This window comes from Peromyscus maniculatus, chromosome 10, assembly GCF_049852395.1.
Source record: "Peromyscus maniculatus bairdii isolate BWxNUB_F1_BW_parent chromosome 10, HU_Pman_BW_mat_3.1, whole genome shotgun sequence".
Taxonomy (NCBI): Eukaryota; Metazoa; Chordata; class Mammalia; order Rodentia; family Cricetidae; genus Peromyscus; species Peromyscus maniculatus.
The window spans coordinates 82,710,864-82,730,959 of record NC_134861.1 but is presented as its reverse complement, the minus strand read 5'-3'; positions in this window follow the sequence as shown (position 1 = coordinate 82,730,959).

The window sequence follows — 20,096 nt, the reverse complement described above, 5'->3', positions numbered from 1 at the left end:
TGGGAGACAAGATGCTACTACCAGGATGGCAGAGAGCAGGAGGAGGGTTTTCATCTTGTTCAGAATATCCTAGACATCAGAAAATAGACTGAGTATTAATAGAAATCCAGGAGATACAGTTCTGGTACAGAGTATGTAACTAACAGCTCTCCAAACTTAGCCAGTCATTTGCAGTTATATTGTCAGTTTATTAGTTGGTGACCTTTGAAAAAATAAACACAGAGGAGATTTTCAGTTTCATGACTTCATTATATCAATTCTTTAAATATAACTGTTCATATATTCATGAATGCTATTTTCTAGATCTTATTGAGTAAACTCTTACTGGTTAATACCTGACACAATTTTCTGAAGAACACAGTGTTTTACACTGGGGAAACACTGATTTCTCATGTGATTAACATCATTTTTGGGTGACTTTGAGATCATGGACATTCTAGGGACATTTTCATCGCTTACTCAATTTTCTTATGTACCTGTGAAAGAGAAGAATACAATATAAAATAAAAGGTTGCCACATTTTGAACTCTTTGTTTCTCATCATGTCAATAAAAATCTAAATTAGAATCTACAAAGTACCAAGAAGTAGCAGGAGATGATTGATGAGTTTGAAGACAGGAATTTGAAAGTTTTGTCAAGTTTAGCATTCTTTATTTTTTAATATTTTGGTTTTTTGAGACAGGATTTCTCAGTGTAGCCTTGGCTATAGAACTCACTCTGTAGACCAGGCTGGCCTTGAATTCACAGGGATCACCTCGTTTGTGCTGGGGTTAAAGGCATGCACCACCACCACACAGTAAGTTTAGTATTCTAATAGCAGACTCTCAGTTTAGAAAACCAATAGCATAAAATCATTACCCTCCCCCTGACTCATGTACACATATACACTTCTACCTTCTTTTTATAAATCTAGGCACTCTCAAGTATGTAACAATAAGGCCTGAGCTATTTCAGGTAAAATCTAGTTAGAGACAGATAATGTCTTTGTAATGTAAAACAACATGTGGTATATACTACCCAGAAGTTACAAAATGTTGAGAGCATACAGAAAAAAACAGAATGGAGAAATAGTTTTGAAGAGAATATAATTGTAGAGGGTTTAATGCAATGGAATGGTTTTCAATGATCATTTGAAATTTCATTGAACAGAGAGATAAACCACATCACAGACTCCTTTGGACCATGTTTTGTAATGGCTACACACCATAATTAACAACAACCATTTTTTCCATTTCTCAAACAGTATCTGTATATTGTTATGTTTAAAAGTCTTGTGTCATGAATGAATCCGATGCATATTCATTTACCATCAATCCAATTCATAGCTCCAACTGAATCTATGAGGCTGGGCTGACTCCCAGGGAAGACCTTGCCTTGGAGGAGATGGGAATGGGGAGTGTCCTGGGGGGGGAAAAGCTGGGGGGTGGGAGGAGGGAGGACAGGGAATCCGTGGCTGATATGTAAAATTAAATTAGATAAAATAAAAATACTTATATAAAAGATTAATAGAAAAGGGAATTTAAATAATTTTATATTGAAATCAACATGATATATTGTAGAATATGGTATAAATATGATGATTCTTTAAAGGTGAAACAGGAGGCTACTAACAAGGTAGTAATTCTTTTTTTTTGTCAATACAGGGTCTCACTATGTGGTTCTACCTGTCCCAGAACTCACTGAGTAGTTCAAGTTGGCCTCAGACTCACAGATCCATCCACCTGACTATGCCTTTCACTATTACACGTGGCATAGTCAAAAGTGGTAATTTGTTTCACCCACAGAATTCCTGAGATCTTTGCTGACTTGGTCCACACAGTTCAAAAGGAAGAACCTGATCTATTCCCCTGCATCAGTGCCCCAGCCTTGCAAAGATTCCTTCGTGGTCACACTTAAGACAGACCCTTACCATAGAAAAATGGTGGTCTTTAAAGAAGTGTTTACAAACAGAAATATACAAAATGACTATTGCTGTTTATCAGCTCAAGCAGGTGTTCCAAGATAGTTTCAACAGTTTTAATTCTGATTGTTTATAATTTATAATTTATAAAGATTAATATGTATATATAACATCTGTCTCCTAGAGGAGATATATAGTCATAGCTTACAGTGATCATTCAGACCTTCTTACCTTAAACTCTCCTCTCAGTTCCTTCTCTCTGGTGCTGCTATGGGAAGTGATGGTGACTGGATCTCCAATGTTGTGTCTCTTTTATACACTCACAGCACAATGGTTGGAGAAGTCCATGGCTGGAAAGCCACTCCCTGGGATCAGTTATTACTCTGCTGACTCATCAACTATCAAAATCTGTTGAAATTGAGAAACAACTAACATTGTTGGTTTCATGGAAACTGTGGCTGAGTGATTGCAGAATATTTCCTTTTGTGATTTTCCTTTAAATTTATCTCTTGTGGATTTGAGGCTTATTGCCCAGTATGAAACGCAAGTGTTTCATATATATTCCACCATTTAATCTCTGAAACATCCAGCTCCAAGAGCAAAAATGATTACCAAATCTTTCAATGTGGGGCCAAGAACCTGAGAAGTTGAGAGAGCAGCTGATTTAATGCACCATAACTAGAATTCTGAAAAGATTCTGCTGATTGCTGCAGTTGTTTTCCAACCCACCTGTAAGTAGCATTTTATAATGTTACTCACAGGAGAGAAAAATCCAGAGAAATATTAAATTTTATTTATCTATAACAACATTTCACTTTGTTTCACAGACATCAAAAGAACTGAACTGGTGGTCTGCTAGATGCAATATATCACCAATATATTGGTTTTCATTTTGAGCAATCTGAAGCAGAGTAGGTTTCTCCAGGGATAGAGACAACATGTTTTGTGTGTGTGTGTGTTTGTGTGTGTGTGTGTTGTGTGTGTGACATGCTATTTTATGCCCTTCTTAACAGGTGATTTTAGTTTCTTCTACTTAGCTGAAAATATTCTAGTGAAAATTGCTAATTTTTAATTATTTTTGAATTCCAGATTTTTTTCTTTTCTTATTTTATGTGTCTTGGCATTTAATAATGACTTCTTATTAAAATGCCAAAGGCCTATTTTCCCTTCGTATGTTTCTTTAAATTATTTTTAATTAATTCATATGGTTTGATCATATTCTTTCTCCCAACAACTCCTTCTAGATCCTCCCCACCTCTTACACTCCCAATGTCATGTTCATTCTTCTCTCTCAGAAATGCTTTCAACCACTTCCTCTTGTTCCTTTTCCTTTTGAAGTGGCCTTCTATGTTCTGATTTTCCTCTGAACTTACTGTATGTCTTGAACTTTTATGGTTTTAGACTTCACTTAGAATAAGTAATATAATCACTTCTCATTTCTGCAACCATAGTTTAGCTGAGATCTTTTGGTACACAGGCTCTTTTATTCCACTGCATAGTTCATTTTGATGTTTGATGGATATCTCAGAGACAATCTATTCAAAGCTGACTTGGTATTTTTCTTTACAAATTTGCTGGTGCTCCTGACTAACCACCCATTTATCCAACAAAGAAATGTGAGATCACCACATTTTTTCATTTTTAATTATTTTAGTTGATATATGCATATAATGACGTTTGGTCATCTTACCCCCATTACCTGCTTTCTTCCTACCTCTCCCACTGAAATCCATCTTTTAACAAGTCCTCTTCCTATGTTTTTGTCTTTTTTTCACACGAGCACCTTTATTAATGATTTTTACCATTTCATTTTTTCATACAATGCATTTTGATCATATTTTTCCCTTTGCCCAACTTCTAGACCATATCTCCCTCCCTATCCACCCAACTTCATAATCATCCTCTATTGCTCTCTAAAATAAATAAAAATCAAAACAGACAAATAAAAAACAACAAGACAAAGAGTACTAAACCAAATCAAACTAAGTGGCAAGAATGTAAGAGCCAGATATGGTGGATGAGTCCAGGGAAGCATCATCTTCCAGACAAAACACACATTTAAACTCACAGTCTGTGACAGCAATGATCAAGACGTACTCAACTTCAAACAAGACAAAATGCCAGTATAGAAGGAGAGGAGGTAGATGCAAAGTTCCACCCCAACCAAGAGATTATTTACAATCTATACCTGCTGCTATCAAATGAAGATCATTTTCTCCAATGGAGTGGCACACTCGAGGGCCGGGCCCCTTTATTCATTTATACTTCAACTACCAACTTTATTACTGGCTCAAGTTGGATGGTTAGTGATATGATAGACATGCCAGTAACACAACAATACATAATGCCACCTCTTCATGAGATTTGAGGTCATCAGTTTCAAACCAGAAAGGCCACATGCACATCTGAGTGTCACATCTCTATATGCCTTGCTGTGACATTTAAAATCATTGTTTTATTAGATAAGGGGGCATAGCCAATAAGGGATGAACAGTTCCTTGTTCTATGACATCAGGAAAAAATAGTGTTCAGTTTAACAGCCTTCTGAGGAAAGCATCTTGTTCTTTGGTTTAGCTGTTCTCTGCATCCGGAATCTTCCTCCTGGGTTCAGAATGACTGACAACGTTTGTGGAAAACAGCCACTCTTTGTCCACAGCGTGTTTAATTATGCCTTTTATCTCTTCCCTAATGGGAACACAAGAAGTGTCTCTTTCAGCTAAAGAGAATAAATTTAATTTGGTTAAAATTATTATAATGACAAATAAGATTTTATTGAAAAGCTTCTAAAAAGTAGGTTACCCAGAGCTTGATGTCTGACCCTGTTCTCCACCAGTCCTCACTGAGAGAAGGTGGGTTTGATGCGATCTTACCAAGTCTTCAATGTACAATCTTACTGGCCATGACCTGTCCTTTTCCCTCCAAGCCACAGATCCCACTGTTTGCTTCATCTTTTTGCCTAATTGCTGAATAGGCATCTCAAATTCAATATTATTTTTATTTATTTATTTTAAAAAGTTTTTTTTTTCATTTTTACATGCCAATCCCAGTTCCCCTTCCCTCCCTTTCTCCTGTTACCCCCCACTTCCCCCATCCCACCTCCCATCCACTCCTCAGAGAAGGTAAGGCCTCCCTTGGGGCGTCAACAAAGTCTGGCATATTAAGTTGAGGCAGGACCAAGCCCCTCCCCTCTGTGTCAAGGCTGAGCAGGGTATCCCACCCTAGGGAATGTGTTCTAGCAGCCATTTCATGCACCCAAGATAAGTCCTGATCCCATTGCCAGGGGCTCCCAAAACAGATCTAGCCACACAACTGTCACCAAAATTCAGAGGGCCTAGTTCATTCCCACGCAAGTTCCCCAGCTGACAGGCCAGTGTCCATGAGATTACACCAGCTTGGGTCAGCTGTCTTTGGTTTTCCCCATTGACCCGTCCAGCAGGCCAGGTTATTCGAGGGTCTCGAGGAGGGACCACCTGTGAATCAATGGGGGGTGAGAGGGAAAGGAGACCAAGCGCTTGAAGAAAGACAAAGTCAGTCTGAGTTGCGTCAAGGTCTCGTTTATTGACTGGGTGTTAGAGCTTATAAACAGGGCTTCAGGTAGGGAGGGGGAGCAGGAGGAGTGAGGAGAGGACAAAGAAAATTCCTAAGGGAGGGTCAGCAGGAGGTCACTTTGGTCCCAGGCCCCTGCAGCTAGCTGATTTAGTACAGGCTCCAAGAAGTTTATTTAATTGTACATTCCTAGGTTAGACTAAGAGCCTCCTATTTACACGAGGCTTGATAAATCGTGGAAGGTTACACAGGTTCAAGACACCGCTGTCCAGAGTTGGTCCCCAACACCCCATCATGATCTTGACCTCATTTGCTCCTGTGATTCCCTCCTCCCTCTCTTCAACTGAAGTCTAGGATTTCAGTCCAGTGCTTGGTTGTGGATCACTGCATCTGCTTCCATCAGTTACTGGATGTTCTATGATGACAATTAGGGTAGTCACTAATCAGATTATATAGGAAGTTAAATTCAGGCACCCTCTCTATTATTGCTAGGAGTCTTAGGTGGTATCACCCTTGTAGCTTCCTGGTGAATTCCCTATCTCCAGGTTTCTCCCTAACCCCTAACAGTTCCTTCTACCAAAATATTTCCTTCATTGCTCTCCCTCTCTGTCCCTCCCTCCATTTGGCCATCCCTCTTATTCCCATCTGCCACATCCAGAAGGAAAACCATGCTATGTACTCACTCTTAAATGTATATTAGACACAAAGCAAAGGATACCTATGCTACAATCCACAACCCCAGATAAGTTAGGTAAAAAGGAGGACCCTAAGAGTGACATGCATGGAGGGCCCCAAGAAGATAAAATAGTTAAAATCTCCTGAGTAAACTAGGAGGCAGGTTAAGGGAAGGGATGGAGGATGAGAACAGAAGGAACTGGATGGCCTAGTGGGGGAGGAATAGAGAGAAACAGCTTTCAAATCAATATTCTTAAGTGGGACTCTTGGTTTTCCTTTTCCTAAAATCACCATCTGAAACTTTTTCAGCATTTATTTTTATTAATTAATTAATTAATTAATTAAGTCTAAAATATTTAAACATTCTGACTACCACTCCTCTCTCCACACTTTATCCTTGGTTGAGAAACAGGGAAGCCTTAAAAACCTTCAGGATTCTCATTTACAGCTTCTTCACCCATACTGTCATCGCTCACATGGACTGTTTTAATGGCACTTTCTGGTCTCTGCTGTATCAAGCCTCAAACAAGGGTGTCATCTACTTCATGACCTACATTTGACACTCCCCTTTTATGATTTTTTCCAGAGTATGAGCTGAGATAGAAAATGTTCTTTGAAATTCCTGTAGACAATGTATGTTTGATGAGTTGCCTTCATTCCTTGAACATCTAGGGCTTTATCCTGTGGAAGGATTTGTGCCTCCAGGCAGTGTACATAAGATGTGTTTAGAACAGAGAAAAAAAGTTGTAGAAACCATGTATGTCCCCAATTCATAATTAGCTATATAAGTTATACTGAAACAGTGACATGATGCCTTATGATGCCTTTGTATATGGTACTGTTTAATGATTTAGACACCATTCATGCAAGTCAAGAAAACAAAATAACAACATGATACATATATACATACATATACATATAGGCATATATATATACATATACATATATAATATAACCAATTGAATCATTAATTCAAGACCAATATTTACCCTCTTAGAAAGAGGACAGTGATTTTGGGTGTTTCTGTTATTGTTTCCTTTTTAATTCTCTATTTCAAAACTTCAAAATAAACTTGGATTGTTCTTTTGACATATAACTTATATCTTATATAACATGTAAAACACAAATGCTTTAAAATATGCTTTTAATTTAACCTAGTTATTGAAAATTGCTTTACTCAAAGGTTAATTTGTTCTCATTAGTTTTTATTGATTGGCAGTTAATCCTGAGAATATTGAAAATACTTTGACATAAAACAAAATAAAATTTGCTGATGCTACAGACACAACACATTCAGCTTGATCAGTGCTGATGTGTCTCTGAAAAATATCAAATATCAGAAATGCTCAGTTGTGTTTGAGTAAGGCATGAAAGCAAAGATAAAAGATTTCTGAGTTAACATAGCTGGATCCTGCCTCAACTTGAAGTGCCATGCTTTGTTCAAGCCCATGGGAGGCCTGCCCCTCCTCATTTGAAATGAGACGTGAAGACAGAAATGGAGGAAAAGTGGATGGGGGCGGGTAGATGAGAGGGGGGAACGAGAGGAGAGGAGGGAGGGGAAACTGTGGTTGGTATGTAAATAAATGAAAAAAATATTATTTAAATAAAAATAAAACAGTCTTGCATATTTTGTACTTTATAAACCTCTATAGCATGGTTAGTCTGTTTTATTAGCCTCATTTTGATGTTTTAAAATTTTGGTAAATATTTGCAATCTTGAGTATTTCTAATAATTATGTAGGTTCATTTATTGTAAATAAGCTAAATGTATATATGACTAGGAACTGTCAATTTAACTTCAAAGTCAAATTCCCAGTTTTCAAATAACATGGAAAATAGAACCATTTGTTTTGATGACTTTTGTCAATCCCTCTAAGTTTGTAGACTGACTCCTTGGCTAGTTAATAATTTATACTCAAAATTAAAAAAAAAGATTTGCTATTTAATGAATTTTCTGTCTTGCTTATCTTATCACAAATCCAATTTTTCTCTTTATTCATTGGCAATGTTATCCTTTACTTATATCTAATTAACTTAATTTCTTAAAAATATTCTGTGATCACCATTTATGGCTTAAAATAGGTTTAGTTTTATTTTCTTCTAATTTTGTGTACTTGGGTGTGTTTGTGTCCAGGGGTATGAGCATGTGTGAGTGGGTGCCCATGAAAGATAGTATAGGGCCTTGGATCCCCCAGAGCTGATGTTACTGGCATCTGTGAGACATCCAGTGTGGTGCTGTGAAGTGAACTTGTGCTACTGGTAGAGCACTCATAACCACTGATCCTTTTTTTTTGCATTTAAATATGACATTTATGAAAGAGATTAATGTTCCAAACAGTACAATATTATTATAAAAAATACACTAAAGATTCAAAAAGTAGAGATTCTACCAGCAGATAACATTTGAAATCATATAAATGGCCTTATCAAAAAATATGTAGAGCTTTGATTGATTAATTATGAAATATAGAAGACTAGTCCAATTCCATTCAGGCTCTACAACTGTTGGTCTACAGTTTATGAGTTTTCACTAGCTTGGTTTGGTTGTCTCTGTAGATTTCCACATCATGATCTTGATGTCCCTTGCTCATAGAATCCCTCTTCCTTCTCTTCAACTGGACTCTTGGAGCTTGGCCTGGTGCTTGGCTGTGGATATCTGCATCTGCTTCCATCAGTTACTGGATGAAGATGCTAACTGAGAACCTTAAATGATTGGGAAGACTTAAGTTAATAAAATACTTTTTATTTTGATTAGAAAACTATTTTATACATATTTCATAAAAAATTTGTAAACTTAAATTTAAGTTGCTCTGCCTATATAAATAGATTTAGTTTGTTTGTCCAAATTACATATAAACTTAAATTGAACTATGGAACAGAGATGCTCAGTTGTGGACCAGTTAGCGTGTCAGAGATTACTGTCACTTCTAACTTCCTGACACAAGGTATCAGTCCTGCTTTCTTTCGCTTAGGCTAATATCTTCATTAGAAATCTAACTTTAATTATAGACTCTTTTGAGATTAATAGACTAAGGGAATGGTTCACAGCAGATCACCTGACAACTACAAAGCAATTAGCATTTGATTTTGCAAGTGTCCGCTGTTGTCGATGTGCTGGTGTTGGTGCAGCTCCATCAAATCTCGTCTTCTGTTGCTCTAACCATTGATCTTGTCTATTGGTTCTGACTTTAGATTTGGGCTCATTGGTGCTGACTTCTTTATTGAAAATGTGAATAATAGCATTATTTCTTTGGAAATGTGACTCATATTCTCAAATATATACATGATATATGTAGAGGGATATATCATGATTTTATATATAATACTATATATAATACTATAGTCATATGATTATATATCTCTATCTAACTATCCATCATAAAGGTAGAATAGAAAATGTAGATTGTGAAGTAATTGGACCTAAAATCAATATAAGCCACCTTGGTATGAGGCTTAGCAGGCCAGAGACCAGCAAAAGGGACATAACATGTTTTTGAGGAATGCTGTGTTTTATATATAAAAATAAGTCACGCTCAATGTGGCTTAGATGCTTTTTGCAGTAACTTAAATAGCATAACCCACTGTTGATAAACATGATTTTTATTGTAATAGGTAGAGCATTATTAAAACTTGATGGGCCCGGACTTCCCTTCTGGACCAGAGGTGAGTATCCTGGCTCAGCTTGGACCCCATCCCTGGGCACCAGCCACTCCAGGGAAGACCTGCCCAACTTGGCCCCAAGTTCTGGCCACCAGGTAGGTTCCCTTCTAGCCCCACCAGGAAGGATCCCCTTCTCCAAGACCCCCGGCAGACCCCACAATCTCCACACCCTGCTCCCACACCCATCCGCCAGAGACCCCAGCCACTTCCTGAGACTTAGAGACCAGCCCCCAGCTCCCATCCTGCCCTGGACTTCCCTTCTGGACAAGAGCTCCCATCCTGCCCTGGACTTCCCTTCTGGACCAGAGAGAGAGAGAGCTCCCATCCTGCCCTGGACTTCCCTTCTGGACCAGAGCTCTCATCCTGCCCGGACTTCTGTTCTGGACCAGAGAGAAAGCTCCCATCCTGCCCTGGACTTCCCTTCTGAACCAGAGAGAGCTCCATCCTGCCTGGACTTCCCTTCTGGACAAGAGCACCCATCCTGCTCTGGACTTCCTGTCTGGACAAGCGCTCCCATCCTGCTCTGGAGTTCCCATTTGGACAAGAGAGCTCCCATCTGGACAAGAGAGAGAGAGAGACTTCTGAATCTGTCATCTCTGTCTGAACCAAGTGTGCTGATAAGACCAAGAACGAACCACAAGGAGATGGGCAGACCTCAAGGCAGAAGTACATACAACAAAATGAAGAGCAATACAGCATCACCAGAACCTAGCCTCCAACATCTAGACCTGAACATCAAAAATTGGAAGAAGCAGAAGAAAACAGAATTATGAATAACATCATGAAGAAGGTAGAGGCTTGTGTAGAGGAAAAGACAAAAAAAATGGGAAGAATGTTTTAAACAACTAGAGGAAAGGGCAAACAAATTAGAAGAAAACAATAAAGTCCTGGAAGAAAACAATAAAGTACTGAAAGAAAATCATGAAAAAGCAATGAAACAAATGAAGGAAACAGTCCAAGACCTGAAAAGGGAAATAGAAAAAATGAAGAAGACATAAACAGAGGGAATGCTGGAAATAGAAAATCTGACTAAACGATAGGGAACTTCAGATGCAAGAATAACCAACAGAATGCAAGAGATGGAAGAGAGGATCTCTGGCGTTGAAGATACAGTAGAAGAAATAGATTCATCAGTCAAAGAAAACACTAAAGCCAACAAAGTCATGAAACAAAATGTCCAAGAAATTTGGGACACCATGAAAAGACCAAACCTATGAATAATAGGGATAGAAGAAGGAGAAGAATACCAACTCAAAGGCACAGAAAATATATTCAACAAAATCATAGAAGAAAACTTTCCCAACTTAAAGAAGGAAATGCCTATGAAGATACAAGAAGCCTATAGAACACCAAACAGACTAGACCCCCCAAAAAAGTCCCCTCACCACATAATAATTAAACAACTAAACGTACAGAATAAAGAAAGAATATTAAGAGCAGCCAAGGAAAAAGGCCAAGTGACTTATAATGGCAAACCCATCAGAATAACAACTGATTTCTCAATGGAGACTTCGAAAGCCAGAAGGACCTGGACAGATGTAATGCAGACACTAAGAGACCATGGATGCCAGCCCAGACTAATATACCCAGCAAAACTTCCAATTATCATAGACAGAATGAACAAGACATTCCAAGACAAAGCCAGATTTAAACAATACTTATCCACAAACCCAGCCCTACAGAAAGCACTAGAAGGAAAATTCCAACCTAAGGAAGTCAGATACACCCTCGAAAACACAGGCAATAGATAAAGCCATAGCAGTAAACCCCAAAGAAGAGAAGTACACACACACTACCACCAAAAAAATAACAGGGATGAACAATCACTGGTCATTAATATCCCTTAATATCAATGGACTTAATTCACCTATAAAAAGACATAGGCTTACAGAATAGATACAAAAGCAGGACCCATCTTTCTGCTGCATACAAGAAACACGCCTCAAATTCAAAGACAGACACTACCTAAGAACAAAAGACTGGGAAAAGATTTTCCAATCAAACGGTCTTAAGAAACAAGCAGGTGTAGCCATCCTGATATCCAGCAAAATAGACTTCAAACTAAAATCAATCAAAGGAGATCAAGAAGGGCATTACATACTCATCACAGGAAAGATCCACCAAGATGAAATTTCAATTCTGACATTTATGCCCCAAATACAAGGGCACCCACATATGTAAAAGAAACATTACTAAAGCTTAAACCACATATAAAACCCCACACATTAATAGTGGGAGATCTCAACACCCCACTTTCACCACTGGACAGATCTCCCAAATCGAAACTTAACATAAAAATAAAGGAATTAACTGATGTCATTACCCAAATGGACCTAATAGATATCTACAGAACATTCCATCCTAACAAAAAATAATATACTTTCTTCTCAGCACCCCAATGGGACCTTCTCTAAAATCGACTACATACTTGGCCACAAAGCAAATCTCAACAGATACAAAACAATTGGAATAACCTCCTGTGTTCTATCAGACCATCATGGTTTAAAGTTAGATTTCAACAACAACAAAAACTACAGAAAACCTACAATCTCATGGAAACTGAATAATGCTCAACTGAATCACCAATGGGTTAAAGAAGAAATAAAGAAAGAAATTAAAGACTTCCTAGAGATCAACAAAAATGAAGACACCACATACCCAAACTTATGGGACACTATGAAAGCAGTGCTAAAAGGGAAATTCATAGCACTAAATGCTCACATAAAGAATTTGGAGAAATCTCACACTAGAGACTTAACAGCATACCTGAAAGCTCTAGAACAAGAAGAAGCAAAGTCTCCCAGGAAGAATAGACCCGAGGAAATTATCAAAGTGAGAGGTGAAATCAATAAAATAGAAACAAAGAGAACAATACAAAAAATTAATGAAATAAAGAGTTGGTTCTTTGAGAAAACCAACAAAATAGAGAAGCCCTTATCCAAACTAACCAAAAGACACACACAGAGAGAGCACATCCAAATTAACAAAATCAGAAATGAAAAGGAGGACATGAAAACAGACATTGAGGAAATCCAGAGAATCATCAGGTCATACTTCAAAAACCTCTACTCCACAAAACTGGAAAACCTAAAGAAATGGACAATTTTCTGGATAGGTACCACATACCTAAGTTAAATCAAGACCAGATAAACTATTTAAATAGTCCAATAACCCCTAAGGAAATAGAATCAGTTATTAAAAGTCTCCCAACCAAAAAAAGCCCAGGACCAGATGGTTTCAGCGCAGAATTCTACCAGATCTTCAAAGAAGAGTTAATGACAATACTCTCTAAATTGTTCCACACAATAGAAACAGAAGGAACATTACCAAACTCCTTCTATGAGGCTACAATTGCCCTGATTTCTAAACCAAACAAGGATACAGCAAAGAAAGAGAACTACAGACTGATCTCCCTCATGAACACTGATGCAAAAATACTCAATAAAATACTGGCAAACAGACTCCAAGAACACATCAAAACAATTATCCACCGTGATCAAGTAGGCTTCATCCCAGGGAGGGTGGTTCAACATATGAAAGTCCGCAATGTAATACACCATATAAACAAACTCAAAGAAAAAAACCACATGATCATCTCACTAGATGCAAAAAGGCATTTGACAAAATCCAACACCCCTTCATGATAAAAGTCTTGGAGCGATCAGGAATACAGGGAACATACCTAAACATAACAGGGGCAATTTACAGAAAGCCAACAGCCATCATCAAATTAAATGGAGAGATACTCAAAGCAATTTCACTAAAATCAGGAATGAGGCAAGGCTGTCCACTCTCCCCATACTTATTCAATATAGTACTTGAACTTCTAGCAAGAGCAATAAGACAACATAAAGAGATTAAGGGGATACAAATTGGAAAGGAAAAAGTCAAGCTTTCCTTATTTGCAGATGACATGATAGTATACTTGAGTGACCCCAAAGATTTCACCAAGGAACTGATACAACTTATAAACACCTTCAGCAACATAGCAGGATACAAGATCAACTCAAAAAAATCAGTAGCCCTCCTATATACAATGGACAAAGAAGCTGAGAAGGATATCAGAGATACATCACCCTTTACAATAACCACAAATGACATAAAATACCTTGGGGTAACACTAACCAAGCAAGTGAAGGACTTATATGACAAGAACTTTAAGTCCCTGAAAAAAGAAATTGAAGATGTCAGAAAATGGAAAGATCTCCCATGCTCATGGATAGGCAGGACCAACATAGTAAAAATGGAAATTTTACCAAAAGCAATCTACAGATTCAATGCAATCCCCATCAAAATACCAACACAATTCTTCACAGACCTGGGAAAAATAATACTCAACTTCATATGGAAAAACAAAAAACCCAGGATAGCCAAAAGAATCCTGTACAATAAGACAACCTCTGGAGGCATCACAATCCCTTACTTCAAGCTCTACTATAGAGCTACAGTAATAAAAACAGCTTGGTACTGGCATAAAAACTGACATGTGGACCAATGGAATCAAATTGAAGACCCTGACATTAATCCGCACGCCTATGAACATATAATTTTTGACAAAGAAGCCAAAAGTGTATAATGGAAAAAAGAAAGCATCTTCAACAAATGGTGCTGGCATAACTGGATATCAACGTGTAGAAGGCTGCAAATACATCCATATCTGTCACTGTGCACAAAACTTAAGTCCAAGTGGATCAAGGACCTCAACATAAATCCAGCTACTCTGAACCTGCTAGAAGAGAAAGTAGGAAGTAGTCTTGAATGCATTGGCATAGGAGATCACTTCCTAAATATAACACCAGTAGTACAGACATTGAGAGAAACAATCAATCAATGGGACCTCTTGAAACTGAGAAGCTTTTGTAGAGCAAAGGATACGGTCAACAAGGCAAAGCGACAGCCTACAGAATGGGAAAATGTCTTCACCAACCCCACATCTGACAGAGGACTGATATCCAGAATATATAAGGAACTCAAGAAATTAGACATCAAAACGACCAACAGTCCAATTAAGAAATGGGGTATAGAACTAAACAGAGAATTCTCAACAGAGGAAACTCAAATGGCTGAAAGACATTTAAGGAATTGCTCAATATCCCTAATTATCAGGAAACTGCAAATCAAAACAACTCTGAGATACCACCTTAGGCCTGTCAGAATGGCTAAGATCAAACACACTGAAGACACTTTATACTGGAGAGGATGTGGAACTAGGGGAAGTCTCCTCCACTGCAGGTGGGAATGCAAGCTTGTGCAACCACTTTGGAAATCAATATGGTGCTTTCTTAGAAAATTGGGAATCAATCTCCCCCAAGATCTAGCTATATCACTCTTGGGCACATACTCAAGAAGTGCTCAATCATACCACAAGAGCACTTGCTGAGCTATGTTCATATCAACATTGTTTGTAATAGCCAAAACATGGAAACAACCTAGATGCCCTTCAACTGAACAATGGATAAATAAATTGTGGCACATATACACAATGGAATACTACTCAGCAGAAAAAAAACAATGACATCATGAGGTTTGCAGGCAAATGGATGGATCTAGAAAAAATAATCCTGAGTGAGGTAACCCAGATTCAGAAAGACAAATATGGTATGTACTCACTCATAGGAGGATACTAGATGTAAAACAAAGATGACTAGACTGCTACTCACATCACCAGTGAGGCTACCTGGAGAAACAGGACCCCAAGAAAGACACGGGGATCTCCCAATGACGGAGAAATGGATGAGATCTACATGAACAACCTGGACATGAGTGGGAGTAATGAAGGGCAAGGGTCGAGGAAAAGAGAGCCTGTGGAGTGGGAGATCCCAGCTGGATCAAGAACAGAGAGAGAGAACAAGGAATAGGAGACCATGGTACATGAAGACCACATGAGAAAAGGAAAAAACAAAGTGCTAGAGAGGCCCATAGAAATCCACAAAGATACCCTCACAAAAGACTGCTGGCAATGGCCGAGAGACAGCTGGACCCGAACTACCCTGGTGATGGCATGGCCAAACACCATAGTAGTCGTGCTGGAAAACTCCAGCCAACGACTGAGGGATCTGGATGCAGAGATCCACGGCTATGCCCCGGGTGGAGCTCTGGGAGTGTAATTGGTGAGAAAGAGGAGGGTTTATATGAGCAAGAATTGTTGAAACCAAGGTTGAATAAAGCACAGGGACAAAGAACCAAACGAATGGAAACACCTGAACTATGAACAAATGGCTGAGGACCCCCCAACTGGATCAGGTCCTCTGAATAGGTGAGAAAGTTGATTGGCTTGATCTGTTTGGGAGGCATCTAGGCAGTGGGACCGGGTCTTGTGCTCATTGCATGAGTTGGCTGTTTGAAACCTTGGGCTTATGCAGGGATGCTTGGCTCAGTCTGGGAGGAGGGGACTGGACCTGCCTGGACTGAGTCTACCAGGTTGATCTCAGTCCTCAGGGGAGGCTTTGCCCTGGAGGATGTGGGAATGGGGGGTTTGCTGGGGGGAAGGCGAGGGGGGCAGAATGGGGGAAAACAAGGGAATCTGTGGCTGATATGTAGAACTGAATGATATTGTAAAATAAAAGGAAAAAAACAGAAAAGAATCCAAACAAAGGCAAAAAGATGAAAATTTCAAAAGTATTTCAGCTCGAATAAATACACCTTTAAATAAAAAAAAAACTTGGTAGACTTTTTCTTTAAACTCACTTGAGGGGCCTGTTTCTAGCTATTTTCAATTGATAGATTTTATTAAGAGATGTATGTTTTACATGTTTGCTCATCTGCTTTGTATAGAACTTCATGATGATGATAGAGAATTAGAAAACAAAAAAAAACTGTTAAAATATGTGAAAAACTGTCTATTTTATATAAACCTGGAATTTCCTTTATATGGAATAGGTTAACTAGTCACATTCAGTTTAAGTTTGATTATGGATGTTTTTCACACTTAAAATTTTACCTAACATTCAATTATGTTCCTTTATAACTTTATAAATATAAATAACTTTATAAAACATAATTTTAATGACAGGCTTCAATGTATTGTTTAGTTATCATACTGTTCCTAAATCCTCATTAATTGTGTTAAAGCACTATTTTATGTATGTTCCGTTTTATTTCTGGCTGTCTTATTCATGATTACCATGTTTTATTTATAATGCTACTGTGATTTTTCTCCTTTTACTTCTTTGTAGAGTTCTCTGTGTTAAAGGAACTACATAAGTATGGGATGGATTGCCAGCCATGGCATCCTGAAACGTTCACAACAATTGGAACCTCAGAACCAGGCAGCTGTTTTTATGCTCAAAATTGCTTAAAGAGGGAGCTCTTGGACATAGGATTTCCTCAGGACTGGTCAATGGAAACAAAATATTATTCAGTTATTAAAGTGGTATGCAAATTAGGTAACTAATTGTATGGTTCAAACCAGCAAGTGTAGAAAGTGAAAATTCCACTTGTTCTTCAAGCATTAACTTTTTCACACTTTTCCTGCTAAATACTGCCCTAGCTTCTCAGTCTATATGACTGATTTTGTGTTGGTCCATCAGTTCCAGGAAAAGATGTCATGTTTTCCCCTTCTTTGTGAACTCTGTTGGGCCTTAAACATCATATCATCCATTTTCTCTCTTGTGTCTCCTAAGTGATATAGCAATTAGCACAGGGATCGTAGATGCTCACAATGTGTCTTGAAGTGACTATATTAACTTAGTATATTCAATCACCCTAAAATTAAAAAAATTATAAATTTTCTTGAACGATATTTTCAATTTATAGAAATTCCTTAAATACATAAGAATGAGCCAAACAAGTATAAGAAATTTGTGACATATGCATGGCAATATGGTGCAGGTAGAAATCCGTGGCTGTCCTTGTCAGATTTTTATAACCCTTTGGGCATATATTGCAATATTCTCTAAGCTGTAAGAGAAGAGAAACCTTGTCTACTAGTGGGGATTGAGTTTATAATACAAATTCAGATTCTTAGGTACAACAAATTACAATTGAGTAATTTATGAGAACTATTATCAGTTGTTTGAATTATTTTGTTTAGGAATAGTGGCACTTGAGAAAAAAGAGGGACAGAGCCTGTGACTCCAGAAATGTGGTGAAACTTTCTACAAGTCTTGCATCATATTCATATTGAGAGGTTGAACCATAATTTTTAGGGTTATAGATACGCTCTTTAATGTCAATGATATATTTTCAGGCTCAAAATCAACAGAAGTATAAGTGGTAGTGGTGACATTTTTGGCAGAAAAGGTTATTTGTCCCAGTACTAAGTATAAAAGTGGTCACTCCTTGAGTAACTGTCATGGTTTTGAGAACTTTTACGTGGTTACAAGTTCAGCTGTCCCCCGAAATCAATGGAGGTGGCTGTGGGGCTGCCCGTGGCAGCAGCTACAGTGGTATCTTCAGAGATTGCATTGATTCTACCAGTCCTGACTTTATATAGAAGAGGTTCCAACTACTGGACAGCAGGTGTGTCCCTTACTAGTTGTACTATCCTCAAAAGTCATCCTTGGTGCCTTTCCTGGCAGCAGTGGTGTCAACAGGTGGGGTAATGGCTTGAGATGCATGAAAGGCATCTAAGCTGCATGAATGTGGTGCTCCATAGTAACCCCAGTGTTCTGGAGGTAGAGTTTAAGGATTTCTCTACTGAACTTTTTGCTGAACTGGCCTTTGCCTCAATATATAAGGTGGATAGCAATTAAAGAAGATACCAAATATCAAGTTTTAACATCCACAGAAGGCATGCACACTCAAACCTATTTGTTTATTCTCACATAGGCACACAAACACACACACAGACACACACACACACAGACACACAGACACACAGACACACACACACACACACACACACACACACACCATACACATGTATGCTAAAACAATCCTCATGGAATATTGTGTAGGAGAGATTGAAACTTTCCTGCAGCAAAGATCATTAAGAGAGAAAGTAAACAACTCAAAACAGCTTCAGGAAATCCCTAAAACTGACCAGATTCACCCCTCCCAGTCCTCCAACCTGTTGAGCTGCCTGAAATCTGTGCAGTGTACTACAGGTTCCCAGTTTTTGTGATCTGTCACCAGTGCTGGGGTAGGCTGGCGATGCAGTGGTCTTTGAATCATTTCTGCTTCTGGAAATAGCTCCTTGTCCACGTTCTTACAAGTAACCCCAATAAAAATCATGAGTTCACCAAGGTGGTGTTTGATGGGTCTTATGACAGTCACCCTCCATGTGGGATGCTCTCTTTTACTGTGGCTTGAGTTTTATTTCCATGATGATTAGGGATATTGATCTCTTTTATGTCTTTGGGGTAACATTTATTTACAATATTTTCTCATTTCTTATGTGTAATTTGTCATTTTTTCTGATACTGAGTTTTCTGAGTTCTTTATGTATTTTGAACATGAACCTCTTATCAGATTCATGGTTTGGAGATATTTTTTCCAAATCCTTAGTTGTCTTTCTTTTTTGATTGGCTTTCATGATTGGTTCATATTTATGACATTATATCAGGAAAATATGAATTGTCTATCTCTTTACAAAGTAAGCTCAACAACTTTGCTGTTAGAGTTTTTCAGTTTCAGTTTCATGCTGTGGTAACCAGGGATTTGGAGTAATGCCAAAACATTGTTGCCAAGGTCAATCTGGAGGAGCTTTCCCTCTGGACGTTCTTTCAGAAATTTTGTAGACTTAAGTCTTCGTTTAAGAGTTTTATACATTCTGTGCTGATTTTGGTAAATGTTGTGAGGTAAAAGCTCACATTCATTGCTTTACACATGCCTCCTGTTATCCAAGAATGCTGTGTGAAGAGGCACTTCTTTCCCTACAGTGTCTGCTTGTTGCCCTTTGGAAAACTGTGTAGAAATGTCAAATGTTTAGGTTCATTTCTGCTTTCTGTTTACTCTGTTACATTGGACTATGTGTCTGTTATGGAAGAAGGACTTTCAAACAACAATATGTGGACTCAGATCTCAATACTCTTTGGAAATTTTCTTCATGTCCATTATTTCCTAACTTAAAATACTATGTATACTGAAGGAACATTGTCCATTCTGTCTTGTGTCTCTGGCAGGCCTTGCTCTTCTTCCCCATTCCCTCTGCCTTGCTAAAAACCATTAGATTACATCCCTAAAGCTAGCCACCATGGTCTTATTCAGCCAATCCCTCCTCCTAAGGCTGACTTCCAGGGTTAGGCTATCAAAGAATTGAAGTCCAGCAACAAGAGGCCCCCTTAACTCACCTAATTAACATGCCCAATTAAAGTTGAACACCCCATCCTAACACAGTATTTTCTTTTTACCTTTATAAACTACCAATTGCCTG